The sequence below is a fragment of the Geotrypetes seraphini genome, chromosome 11 (genome assembly GCF_902459505.1).
Source record: "Geotrypetes seraphini chromosome 11, aGeoSer1.1, whole genome shotgun sequence".
NCBI lineage: Eukaryota > Metazoa > Chordata > Amphibia > Gymnophiona > Dermophiidae > Geotrypetes > Geotrypetes seraphini.
The window spans coordinates 73,483,410-73,497,064 of record NC_047094.1 but is presented as its reverse complement, the minus strand read 5'-3'; positions in this window follow the sequence as shown (position 1 = coordinate 73,497,064).

Sequence of the window (13,655 nt, the reverse complement as noted above, 5' to 3'; positions counted from 1 at the left end):
ACATGTGGGAAACAGAAACCCGAGGTACAACTATATGATGGGGGGGATGTTATTGAATGAGAGTACCCAAGAAAGGGACTTGGGGGTAATGGTTGACACGACAATGAAGCTGACGGCACAGTGCTCAGCGGCCGCTAAGAGAGCGAATAGAATGCTAGGTATAATCAAGAAGGGTATTTCAACCAGAACGAAAGAAGTTATCCTGCCATTGTATCAGGCGATGGTGCGTCCGCATCTGGAGTACTGCGTCCAATATTGGTCGCCGTACCTTAAGAAGGATATGGCGATACTCGAGAGGGTTCAGAGGAGAGCAACACGTCTGATAAAAGGTTTGGAAAACCTTTCATACACTGAGAAATTGGGAAAACTGGGACTCTTTTCCCTGGAGAAGAGGAGACTTAGAGGGGATATGATAGAGATTTACAAGATCATGAAGGGCATAGAGAGAGTAGAGAGGGACAGATTCTTCAAACTTTCGAAAAATAAAAGAATAAGAGGGCATTCAGAAAAGTTGAAAGGGGACAGATTTAAAATTAATGCTAGGAAGTTCTTCTTTACCCAACGTGTGGTGGAAACCTGGAATGTGCTTCCAGAGGGCGTAATAGGGCAGAGTACGGTACTGGGGTTCAAGAAAGGATTGGACAATTTCCTGCTGGAAAAGGGGATAGAGGGGTATAGACAGAGGATTACAGCACAGGTCCTGGATCTGTTGGGCCGCCGCGTGAACGGACTGCTGGGCACGATGGACCTCAGGTCTAACCCAGCAGAGGCATTGCTTATGTTCTTATATTCTGCTGCTGGCATCATATTAAAGGCCTCTATCATATCCCATTTCTTGGGTGAATGTGAGTTTGTAGCCTGTACACATTCGTCATCCAAATATATAAAAGAACCCACAATCTAGATTAAGTATATAAAATGAATTATTTATTTATTTAAGAAAATCTGACATGGACAAAGTTTTGCCAACAGATGTGCTCGTAGAGAATGACACGGCGACAGAATTTGTCACTGTCTCTGCAGATAACCGCAGGAAATCATCCCGTTTCATTCTTTATGGCTCCTTTTATGAAGCCGCGTTAGCGGCTTTATCACACACACCTTTTTAGCACAGGCTAACCCCCCTGCGCTAGCCAAAAAACTACCACCTGCTCAAGAGGAGGCGGTAGCGGCTAGCGCAGCCGGCAAATTAGTGCACGCTATTACGCGCATTAAACCGCTAACGCGGCTTCGTAAAAGGAGCCCTTAGTGTGTATCTCAACCTTAGTCCTTCTACACCAGCAATCGTCAATGCAAGGCTTGAGGGTAAGTGGTTGTGCCCATTCCTTCTCTCCTTAAAGAATGACATGGGGACGGTCTCCTGCGGTTATGTATGGGGAAGGGGACGATAACAAATTCTGTCACTGTTTCATCATAAAACTAAATAAACAAACAAAAATTTAAAATCATATACAAATTAAATTTACATTGCAAACATCACAAAAAAGTATGGAATCCAACTGATGACTTATGTACAGAGTGTACATAAAAAGCAAAGCAAAGCAAATATGCCTTAATGTGCCAACTATATACATGCAAATAAGCAAATCATAAAGTTTAATGCATAACATAAATTCAGAAAAAGTGGTATGCAGAAATTTCAAGCTAAATAATAAACAATAAATTGTCAAATAGTGTAGTAACCTGAATGGTGTGCTCTTTATCAATATACAATATAGCTGTTACATACAATATGCTATCCATGTTTGAGAATTTTAAAAAAACATGTACTGTATGTACCTATCATCAAAGGGGAGTATTAGAAGTAAAGCTCCCAATTCAAAGATTAATATACAAATCAATTATAAAAAGCAATAATAAAAATATGCAAGTTCATATTCAACTCTCGGGGGGGTCCCCGGCGATCGCCTGTGGTCTGCAGTGATACCAGAAATTCAATGCTGGCACCGTATCTGGCCACCAACACTTAACTGGATTGGCCTAGTGGTTCAAGCAGCTGCCTCAGCACCTTGAGGTTGTGAGTTCAATTCCCACTGCAGCTCCTTTTGATTATGGGCAAGTCACAACACTTCACTGCTCAATGTAAACCACACAGAGAAAGCAGTATATCAAGTCCTGTCCCCTTTACTCTTTCTAGCCAGCTATGCCAATATTCAGCAGCTAGCTGGCTAAGTCTCAACAGCTAAATATATAATACCCTTTTAGGTGGTTGCACTTGGCTGCTGAACTTAGCATTAGCTGGTGAGTCGCTAAAATTTGGCAGTGACCGGCTATGTTATACAATATAGCCAGTCACTGGTCAATTTGCTAAGCCAGTTATTGAGTGTGAGATACGTAGGCAGCTATTCCCACCTGTATATTGGCAGATAGTCAACTATGTGCTATTTAGATGGCTGGAAGCCATGGCTAGCTAAATAGTGCTAAATATTGGACCCATAAAGCCCAAAGAACTACTGCTAAGATATTTAGAATTAGACAAAGGCTTCCACAATCAAAATGTGATGTGGCCTATTCAGTCCACTTTAGTCACTCTGGTCCAGTCTAAGGGCTAGATTCTCAAACATTACCGTGCCTTTAACGATGGTCACTAAACCAGTTCCAACCAGTTTAGTGTGCTAGTATTTTATTGGCTGATTATCAGAACGGCTCATCGTGGTCATGTCCAAGCTTCCTAGCAGACTCCAACTCTGTCATACAAATGTAGTACAACGAGGTTATTAATATGTTTATGTTTATTGAGAACTTCTATACCACTATTAATGACCGGGGAGTTAATTCAGAGCAGTTTACATGAGCTTCTGCAAAGGTGTTATGCTACATGAGCTTCTGTAGAGATATCACCATAGAGAGTTACAAAGAGCTTCTGCGAGGTGTTACAATACATGGGCTCTATACTGAAATACACGGAGCTCTGTGGTGATGTTACTGGCACATTGATCATCCTACTTATATGCACACTTTTACCAAATCAATCATCCTACTAGGTTTATTATTACAGCTTTCAATCCGTAACACTACTCCTCTGCCCTCCAACCTAGCCCACTGATCAACCGTTCCCCTTAACTGTATCCATGACATCCTGTTTGTCTGTCTTGCCTGTTTAGATTGTAAACTCTTTCAAGCAGGGATTGTTTTCTTACTCTTTGTGACTATGCAGCACTGCATGCGGCTGGTAGCACTATAGAAATATTTAATAGTAGTAGTAGTAGTAGCTAAATACACTATACTCGTACACCTCCTTGGGAGGGGCCTAAGATGTCTGAGCCAATCAGGAACTTCCTTAGGGAGGAGCCTAAGGAAGTCCCTGATTGACCAAAACAATGGCCAATCAGGGACTTCCTTAGGCTCCTCCCGAAGGAAGTCCTTGATTGGCTCAGGGCCTCAGGCCTCTCCCAAGGGAGGAGCCCAAGGCACCTGAGCCAATCAGGGCCTTAGGCCCCTCCCCATGCATCACATGATGCATTGGGGCAGGGCCTAAGGCGTGCATTTGCCGTCAGAGGAGGCCTAGAGCAGGAGGGACTGAGCACCCCTACCAGTGTTCCCGCTAAGCTGCGCTGGCCTGCGTTCGCGCACAAAATATTACATCGCAGCGCAAAGTTTCTCTTCACAGCGCACACACGCGTCGGTAAGGTAAGGGGACGCATTGGGGGGATTGCACTTCCCCACAATTGCCATGCTTCGGTTCCTCTTCTTCCTTCCTTCCTCCCCCCCCCCCCGCGGGACCCTGCGGCACCATCAACTCTTACTCCCTCTAATGTCGGCCCTGCAGCTCCAGACTTCCTCGCACCTTCTCCCCTCCCCCTTTGGATCGCTATTATTTTAAATGTTATAGCCGCGGAGCTGTATCCATCAGTGGAGATGTCTAACCTCGGCCTGCCCCGGAACTCTTACTGCAACAGTGACTTCCTGTTCCTGCCTAGACGGGCGGCTGCTGCAGTAAGAGTTCCGGGGCAGGCCGAGGTTAGACATCTCCACTGATGGATACAGCTCCGCGGCTATAACATTTAAAATAATAGCGATCCAAAGGGGGAGGGGAGAAGGTGCGAGGAAGTCTGGAGCTGCAGGGCCGACATTAGAGGGAGTAAGAGTTGATGGTGCCGCAGGGTCCCGCGGGGGGGGGGGGAGGAAGGAAGGAAGAAGAGGAACCGAAGCATGGCAATTGTGGGGAAGTGCAGAGCTGCAGGGAAGAGTGTTGCGGTACCCAGCTGGAGGGAGAAGGAAGATGAGGGAGGGAATTAAAGGAGATGCCAGGGCTTGGAGCGTAGGAGGAAGGTATGCCAGTCTAAGGGAAAAGGAAGGGGGAGAGGTGAGAGCAGGGAGGGGGAGCGAAAGATGGAAGAAAAGGAAAGGAGAGAGATGCCAGAGAATCAGGGAAGGGGAGATACCAGACTATGAGGAGAGGTGTGGGAGAGGGAAGGCGAGGAGAGAGATGCCAGACCAATGGGGTGAAAGGAGAGATGGAAGGGGGAGGCATACAGTTTCTGGAAGGGGCATAGAAGGAGAGAAGATGCCATATAGGGGAAGAGAGACGGCAGACAGTGGATGGAAGGAAGAGAGTTACAAGAAGATGAGGAAAGGAGAAACCACAGAAGACAAAGGTAGAAAAAAATTTCTATTTATTTATTGCTTTAGGAGACATGTGTCACTGTTTCTGTGAAGCATTGTATGCAGAGTCCAGCTTCTTGCTGGTTCAATTTAACCTTTGTCTATGTATTTTTATTTTATCCCCCCTTTTACAAAACTGTGAAGCGTTTTTAGCACCAGCCTTGGTGGTAGCAGCTCTGATGCTCAGAATTTTATGAGCATCAGAGCTGTTACCTCCGTAGCTAAAATCCACACTACAGTTTTGTAAAAGAGGGAGGGGTTAGTTTGTGATTACATATTCCTTACTAGGCGAAGGTGTTTTCTGTGTTCTGTGTGTTCGAAAGACATGGTTTTCTGTTAGGATTGACGGTGTAGGATTGATCTGTGCTGGTCTGGCTTGTTTAGTTTTACAATGGGTGTATTGATGTACTGCTCACTGCAATATGTAAGATGCTGCCTTTTCCTAGGTACTCATGTGTGACGTGTGGTTTGTTACTAAAAATCATGTTTTTCTTACAGATGGGGGGGGGTGCCAAAAAATGATGGGCCCCGGATGTTACATATGCTAGGTACGCCACTGTATGTAAAGATACCAGAAAGCTGGCGTAGCAAAAACTTCTAAGTTTTGAGTATTTAACCCTCCCACAATCTCACGGGCACTCGTTTCAAGTTTATTGAGATTTTGATTTAAACGCAATATCAAATATTTTCAATGCGTATAACAAAAATAAATTTGGGGAAATAAATAAAACCATTTGAACCAGTGTTCCCGCTAAGCTGCGCTGGCGTGCGCTGGCGCACAAAATATTACATCGCAGCGCACACGTTTCTCGTCACAGCGCACGATCGGAAGAGGCGTACGGCAGATGGCAGGGCGGCGAGAGGAGAATCGGGCGAGTTGGCTCATAACTTGCTGGCGCCCGATATTTTTGGCTCACGGTGAAAAAAGTTTGCTCACAACACCCGCCCGCTTAGAGGGAACACTGACCCCTACTGCTCCCAACTTACAGGAACTAGGGGGGGGTGTACTGGGCGGGTCTGATGGCAGGAGGGAGATGGCATCACTCCTGCCATTAGTTTGATGGCGGTCGGCAGGCAGGCGGGGCATCTAATGGCAGGAGGGAGTTGGCATCCCTCCGGCCATATCTAAGTTGGGGGGGTTGGTAAGGGTGTGCTGAGGGCAGGAGGGAGTGGACATCCCTCCTGCCATTTGTTTTGGGGTAGGATGTGGGAGGAAGGAGCGCTGATGGCAGGAGGGAGTTGGCATCCTTACTGTCTTTTTCTTTGGGGGAGCATGGGGCCACATTTGTGTGTGGGGGGGCTTTATTTCATTTTTTGCTCATTTAAAAAAAAAAAATTGGCCAGATATTTTGTGTGTGCAATAAAAGCAAAATATCAGTACCATTTTAAAAAATGAACAAAAACAGGCAGACCTGTTGATAACTGTGTTACCGACAGGTCTGCAGCAATCGGGTTTTAGGATAGTAAAACCCGATTCAAAATAGCCAAGCAATTGTTAGTGAATCAATCGCATGGCTATTTTGTATGGGGTTTTACTAATTTGCGATCGTCGGTACAGGATCGGAAGGTTTAGTGAATCTAGCCCATAGTCCCTTCTTCCATCTCTAAGGCCTAGAGTCACTAACCTTCCTTTCCGTGTCTGATCCGTGGGCGATTGCAGGGAGGCCGACAAATTCACTAAAGGCTGCATGCAAATGGGGGCGATCATTAGCACACTCCCCACCGACCACATGGATCACTGGAGAGCGATCCTTGAGCATGCGCAGACCATCTTCCTTGACTGTAGATGGTCTGCACATTCACTGGCCCTTTGTGCCCGGTAGAGCTTTTTCACTTTTTTTTACTTAGCTGACTGTTTTTTTTACTTCACGAGCCTGTGGTTTTAACCCACTTTAAACCCACGGGTTAAAACCACGGGCTCGCACAGCAGGGAAGGGCAAGCGAGTCGGGGCTGAGCAGGGCAGGCGAGTCAGGGCAGAAAGGCAGGAGAAATCAGCAGAGAGCAGGAAAGGTCCTAAGCAACTGGTCCCCACCAGTCACTTCTTTTTGGATTGGCCATCCCAGTCGGTGTTGCTGAAAAAGTTTAGTGAATCACGTCCTTCCTGCTTTGCATGCCGCTTATCCTCGGAATCGGATCGGCCATGAGGTTAGTGAATTGGTCGAAGTCACACAAGGGTTGCAAACCGATCAGTACATGATCGGTTTGCTTAGTGAATCTAGCCCTAAGTTCAAAAAGGTCCATTTCATTTTTAACAGTGATCCTTTTATCCTATGTAAACACGTATGCAAATTAAGAAGCAAATCAGTTCTTTTATTTGGCTGGGTAGCAGTCACTCCCCAACCTTCAGGGAATTCTCTCAATGTTTCTTTGAGGGATAGTCTAGCCCCTGTCATGTCCCACATAGCCTTTTTCCCTGTCAAGCTACTTTCTCCTTTCCTGGGGACCTTGGGAATTTACCCTAACCTTACAGAAAGGCTGTAATTACTAACCTCAAACCTCAACTGATGACATTCGCTGGGAAATTGTCCCCTGGTCCGACCACTACCTAGGGGCCTTCTGTCTCCTCATTTTCATGTCACATCTCGGGCCCCCATCCTGCACCTCAAATTCTATTACCTTCCGTAAAAAAATCTCGAGCAATCTGTTCTGGATCAATTTTCTTGACAAATTTTCCCCCATCTCTAAACCTGCAGAACCAGAATCTAACTGGCAAAACTGGGTCGCCCTCTCTGAGTCCACCTTCCATTCCCTCGCCCCTCTTTCCACTAAAACCATTTCCTACTCCCGTAAGGCCCCTTGGTACCTCCCATACCACAGAGAACTGAAACAGAAATGCCGTGCTCTGGAACGAAAATGGAAAAAATCTAAATCCCCTACAGACAGATTCTCCTGGAGGGTCAACATTAAAATCTATAATACTGTTCTAAAAAAGCAAGGAAAAACTTCTACGGTGACAAAATCTCCAAATCCAACAATCAGAGTAGCACATTATTTAACATCTGGCGCTCCTTAACCTCCAAAAATGACTCCATACTTCCCTCCTCCCCCTCAGCCGATTCTCTAGCAAAGTTCTTCAACGATAAGGTCTCCACCTTGAGGCGCTCCTTCCCACCTGCAATCTCCTACAGATCTCTGATTCCAATTGACCCCAACCCTATCCCAACAGACTCCTACCCTATCCCAGCAGACAGATCCTGGTCTTCCTTCGAACTTGTTTCCGAATCCCTGGTCTATAATCTCTGCCTCAAATTGAAATCCTGCAACTGTACCTTGGATCCTTTCCCCTCCTACCTCTACGAGAACACTCCCCCTCAGGCCATCTCATCTCTTACCATTCTCATAAACTCCGCCCTCCATTCGGATCTCTTCTCCCCAGAAATGGGCCATATTTCCTTAACCCCACTACTGAAAAAACCTGAGCTTGACCTCTCTACACCATCAAGCTACCGTCCAATAGCTAACATTCCCCTTCTTACCAAGATGCTAGAGTCCATCATATCCACTCAACTATCTTCCTACCTTGAGAAATTCACTATTCTTCAACCCTACCAATACGGCTTCCGTCCCAATTTCAGCACCGAATCCCTTCTGACCTCCTTAATCTCAAAAGTTCAATATCTCCATTCTCGCAACAAGTTTGCCGTCCTTCTTCAATTCGACCTCTCTGCAGCTTTTGATGTCGTCCTTCATGATATTCTAATTTACCAACTCACCGAGATAGGCATAAACTCCACAGTCCTTGACTGGTTCTCGAAGTTCTTACGCTCCCGCTCCTACATAGTCAACATGAAGGGCACTTCTTCCTCCCTCTGGAACCCGATCTGTGGAGTCCCGCAAGGCTCACCTCTCTCTCCTATCCTCTTCAACATTTATATGTCCTCCCTTAAACTGCTCCATCTATCCCCCCTTGAAACACTTTACACTTACGCAGACGACATCTTTGTCCTCCTCGAGACCGACCGGAAGCTCACCAACCTCTCAGCGAACATATCCTCATGTATATCGAACCTTCAATCCTGGGCCCACACTGTGCAGATGAAACTGAACGAATCTAAAACAAAACTTCTCTGGCTCGGCCCAAAATTGGAACAACTGCCCACCTCCATCCCACTGTCCTCTGGCCCCACTCTGCATCTTGAATATTCTAGTAAAGTTCTGGGAGTCATCATTGACTCTACACTTTCCTTCAACAACCACTTCAACTCCCTAGTAAAAAAGTTTCTTCAGCCTTCACATGCTGAGAAAAGTGAGATCCTGTTTCCATCAAAAACGCTTTGCCGTCCTTTTCCAATCCACCATCCTTTCCAGACTGGATTACTGCAACTCTATCTACCTTAGCCTAACAAAGAAAAACCTTCAAAGACTCCAGCAGATTCAGAATACCGTTGCTAAGCTTATCTTCGCAAAAAACAAATTCGACCAAGTCTCATCGCTTTTATCCAAGCTCCACTGGCTTCCGATTATCTCCAGAGTCCACTTCAAATGTGCCTGCATCACTTTCAAGATCCTACACGGTATCCTCACTCCCTTCATTTCTCTTTCTTGGAACTCCTCTAACCCCAATTCTGCCAGATCCACCCAAAAACTGAAACTTTCCTTTCCCTCTCTAAAAGGCGTTTCACTTGTAGGAAAACTAGGTTCTTACCTCCCTTTCAGAATCACTCAGCTCTGGAACAACCTTACCTCCCCTCTTAGGAATCTGAGCTCTCTCCAATTCTTCCGTAAACATCTGAAAACCTGGTTATTCTCAAAAATGTAACTCCTCTTCCCTCTCTGGTTATTCTAGTCCTCTAAATTTTCTCTTCATTTTGCCTCTTCCCTCCACTGGAGTTCCTTTCTACCCTAACTCTTGTTAACTGTGTCGAGCTTTACGAATGTAGAGATGATGCTGTATACAAACCTAAGGTTTAGATTAGATTAGATTAGATGTTATCTATTGATAGTCTCACTTCCTGGAAAGATTTCTATGGGAGTCCTTTGCTCTCCATGATGAGACAAAGAAACAATACTGTCACACAAAGAAACAATACTGTATACAAGCTTGTGGTCTGTTTGGCAAGTGGAAGCTATTGCACATACTTTTCCTGTTTATGATTATTTTTAAGTTAATTTTCTGCTACTTTTTTACATACTAGTAATTATAAACTGGTTTGATGTCATTAAGTGAAGGGCGATATAAAGCCTAAATAAACATAAAGGCAGGCCTAGTTAAGCAATAAATCAGAGTTGGACTGTAGCAAACTATCACCACACCTAACAGCACAGCATTTAATTTCTATAATCATTTACTTCCCATAACCAATTGTAGGTGTGGTGATATCTACTACTCATTACACAGTTGGTTTTCTCACTGCAATTGTTGAGTATTCATTCTCCATTTTGTATACAGAGTATATCTCAAGTTCAAAACTTAAGATTTCTGTATTTTTCATTTTCAGATTGTTTCAACTAATGATGTGATGTGTCAGTGACATGTCAGCGGCTTTTGACACCGTTGATCGTTACCTTCTCCTCAGTCGCCTCAAAAATTGCAGAATCACAAGTTCCGCACTTCTCTGGTTTACTTTTTATTTCAAAGACTGAAATTTCAAAGTTCATTTGAAAAAACCTCCTCTTTACCAATTATTCAAACCTATGGCTTCCCACTACTCTTTCCCCTCTACTCTTCAATATCTGTTTGGCCCCTCTACTCACTCTTTGGCCCAGTCTATTGGATTTACAACTTTTGCATATGCGGACGACAGCCAACTTCTTCACCCCATTAATCACGCCAACCCCAATGACATACAGGAAATAAACTCCAAACTGGATAAAATCAGCGACTGGCTCTGAAAAAAAGCAAACTTTCTTTTAACATAAACAAATCTCGTGGCTTACTTTTCCCAATCCGAAACAATGAAACCATAAATAGACAAGTTTGCATTGAATCTTGCCCAATACAAATGGAATCCAAAATAATACTAGGAGTCATCCTAGACAAAGACTTAACTTACCGTGATCAAATAAGTTCCATCAAAAAAAGCTGTTTTTATATACTCCGTCTTATCCGCTCCTTAACTTCTATTCTCGAAACTGCCTCTATCGAAACTCTAATCCACTCATTAGTCATCTCTCATCTTGACTATTACAAATCTTTATATAATGGGATCACTCAAAAGGAATTATGTTGTCTGCAGCTTATCTAAAACACAGCCATCAAACTCATACATAAAGCAGGAAAATATGATCGTGTCACTCCTCTTCTTCCAGAATCACACTGGTTACCCATCTCACATCGCATCACATATAAAATTCTCTTACTTGCTTTCAAAATTAAACTTACGCGCTCTCCAGCATTTCTCGATAAACCCATTATTCCTTACTCTTCATCACTAACCCTCAGATCAGCAGACCAGAACTTAATGACTGTCCCTCCAATCAAAGAACTTTATTACACTCAAAATACAAATTTTTCCATTACAACCCCTACTCTCTGGAATGCTATGCTATCCCACCTCCACCATGAAAATTTTCTTGATAAATTGAAAACCAAACTCAAAACCTTCTTATTCCAAGACGCATTCCATAGCGCTTGACAATAACCCTCTTCAACTGCAACTCACTCCACAAAAGAACCACTTCTACAAAGCGGCATCCATTCCCTGATGTTTTCCCCCTCCTCTCATACCTCCATTTACTATTATTTTTACGATGTAATTATAAACTTTCCTTTCCCACACTCCCTCAAGTCCAGATATGTCACTGTCTTCATCTACTTTATGTTTCACAATTTCTTTTTTACCCTGTTTTTACATTTACTTTTATGCTTTTAGCTTTGTAAACCAACCAGATACATGCTGATGGTCGGTATTTTAAAATGTAAATAAACTTGAAAGCATTTCATCTGTTTAGATCTGAGGATATCATACACGGGGATCACACATGGGAAGTTTGTACCAAATTTATAACAGCAGAACCTGGAGCGGCCCGCTCTCACACAACCCCATGTCACCCCACCCATCCTAGTTCCCAATAACACACTCTACACCGTCGTTGGTGAAACCTGGCCGCAGCCCTGTTTATTGAAATAAACATAAAACTTCAATAAATTATAACCATGTTTAATAAACAGTCATTGTAAACAAACACATCTTGAACCTGAGCTACTACGGCCATTAAATGGCCCCCCAACCCCGCCATACTAGCAAGGGTCTGTAATATAATAATTAAATGGCTCCCGACCCCGCCGTGCTAGCAAGGATCCGAGGGGTGGCATGTCTCCACATGCCCCATTGTCCAGGGTCATTCGACCCACCAGACACGGCTCTGCGTCGGCCCACTGCTCATCCCTTGATGAGCCCAGCAGCCAGTAGCTCGGGATACCACCACACACTCTACCCCAGCCCTCCAAACACAGTATCATGGGCGGGTGGGCAGGAAGCTGTCTTGGAGGACCAGTAGACCGTTTGAGTCCTCCAGCTCCCCCATCTTTATCACCCTCCCGTCATCCCCCTCGCTGCGGTCCCTACCAATCCCGAGTCTTCCCCGCAGCAGGAAGACTCAATCGTTCCCCCTACTACCCTTTCTCCCCCCGCCCCCATCTCAACGGATGCTCTTGCGGGCCTCTAGCTCCACGTTAGATGCGCCTGTCGAGACAGGCTCTCGAGCTTTCTATAACAGCGGAACCTGGAGCGGCCCACTCTCACACAACCCAATGTCACCCCACCCATCTTAGTTCCCAATAACACACTCTACACCATCGTTGGTAAAACCTGGCCGCAGCCCTGTTTATTGAAATAAACATAAAACTTCAATAAATTATAACCATATTTTCAGTCATTGTAAACAACATTGTAAACAAACACATCTTGAACCCGAGCTACTGCGGCCATTAAATAGCCCCCCAACCCCGCCATACTAGCAAGGGTCTGTAATATAATAATTAAATGGCCCCCGACCCTGCCATGCTAGCAAGGGTCCGAGGGGTGGCATATCTCCACATGCCCCATTGTCCAGGGTTATCCAACCCACCAGGCACGGCTCCGCGCCGGCCCACCGCTCATCCCTTGATGAGCCCAGCAGCCAGTAGCTCGGGATACCGCCACAGGCCTGTAACCTGTTATAGCCCCCCCCCCCCCCAATGAACAGAGCTGCGGCTAAGGTCCCAACCAACGCTCACAACACGAGGCAAAATCATTCAACAGAAGGTCCACCCCGATGTCAGAGAGATGTACCCAATCTCTAGCAAACAAACCTGCACACACCACATCTACCCAATCGTGCCGGATTTGAACACCTCCCCTGACCTCAACCCACCTACCCACCTGCCTATTAACCTTACAAAGTCCCCTAGTCCACCGTCGGGATGCCAACCATCGAGGTCGGGGAATAATGTCCAACCACACCAGCAGGGTACCAGGGAACCACCTCTGCACTACACCCAAATTGCTCGTGATGGTATCAATCAGTTGCTTCCCGGTACACGCATCCACATCATTGCCACCAACGTGCAGAAGCAACATCGCTGGATGACGGGAGCGATGACGAAAGTCCTCCAGCAGAGTCAGCAACTGATGCCAACGCATGCCCCGCTGACCCCACCAGGACACACGGATGCCAAGCTGCAGAAGACCCAAGTGCAAACCTCCCGGTCGGATGACAGCACGCTCCCCGGCCCAGTGGACAAAGGAGTGCCCAACAATCCAGACCGACAACAGTCGGCACCTCAAAAAACTCACGGTCAAGTCAGCAGTTAAGGTAGCAACCCCACCTCCATGGTGTTAGTTCAACCCCCATGCATTCCTCCCACCGACACGCAAGCACCCTAGCCCCCCCCAAAATACAATACCCCCACTAAAATCCGGACACATCAGGCTGACAACTTCCCCCCAGCCCTGTGGGGTGAATGTAACTCTGATACGTCTCAGAGGTCCATCGCCCCAAGCCTTGAATGCCAGACGCCGGCATCCATGACTGGAAAGCACACGTAGCGGCTCTAATTCGAAAGGAGTGCATGCCATAACACGCAGGTTCCTCCCCACACCAAACTAATGCCAGCCGCAAAACTGCC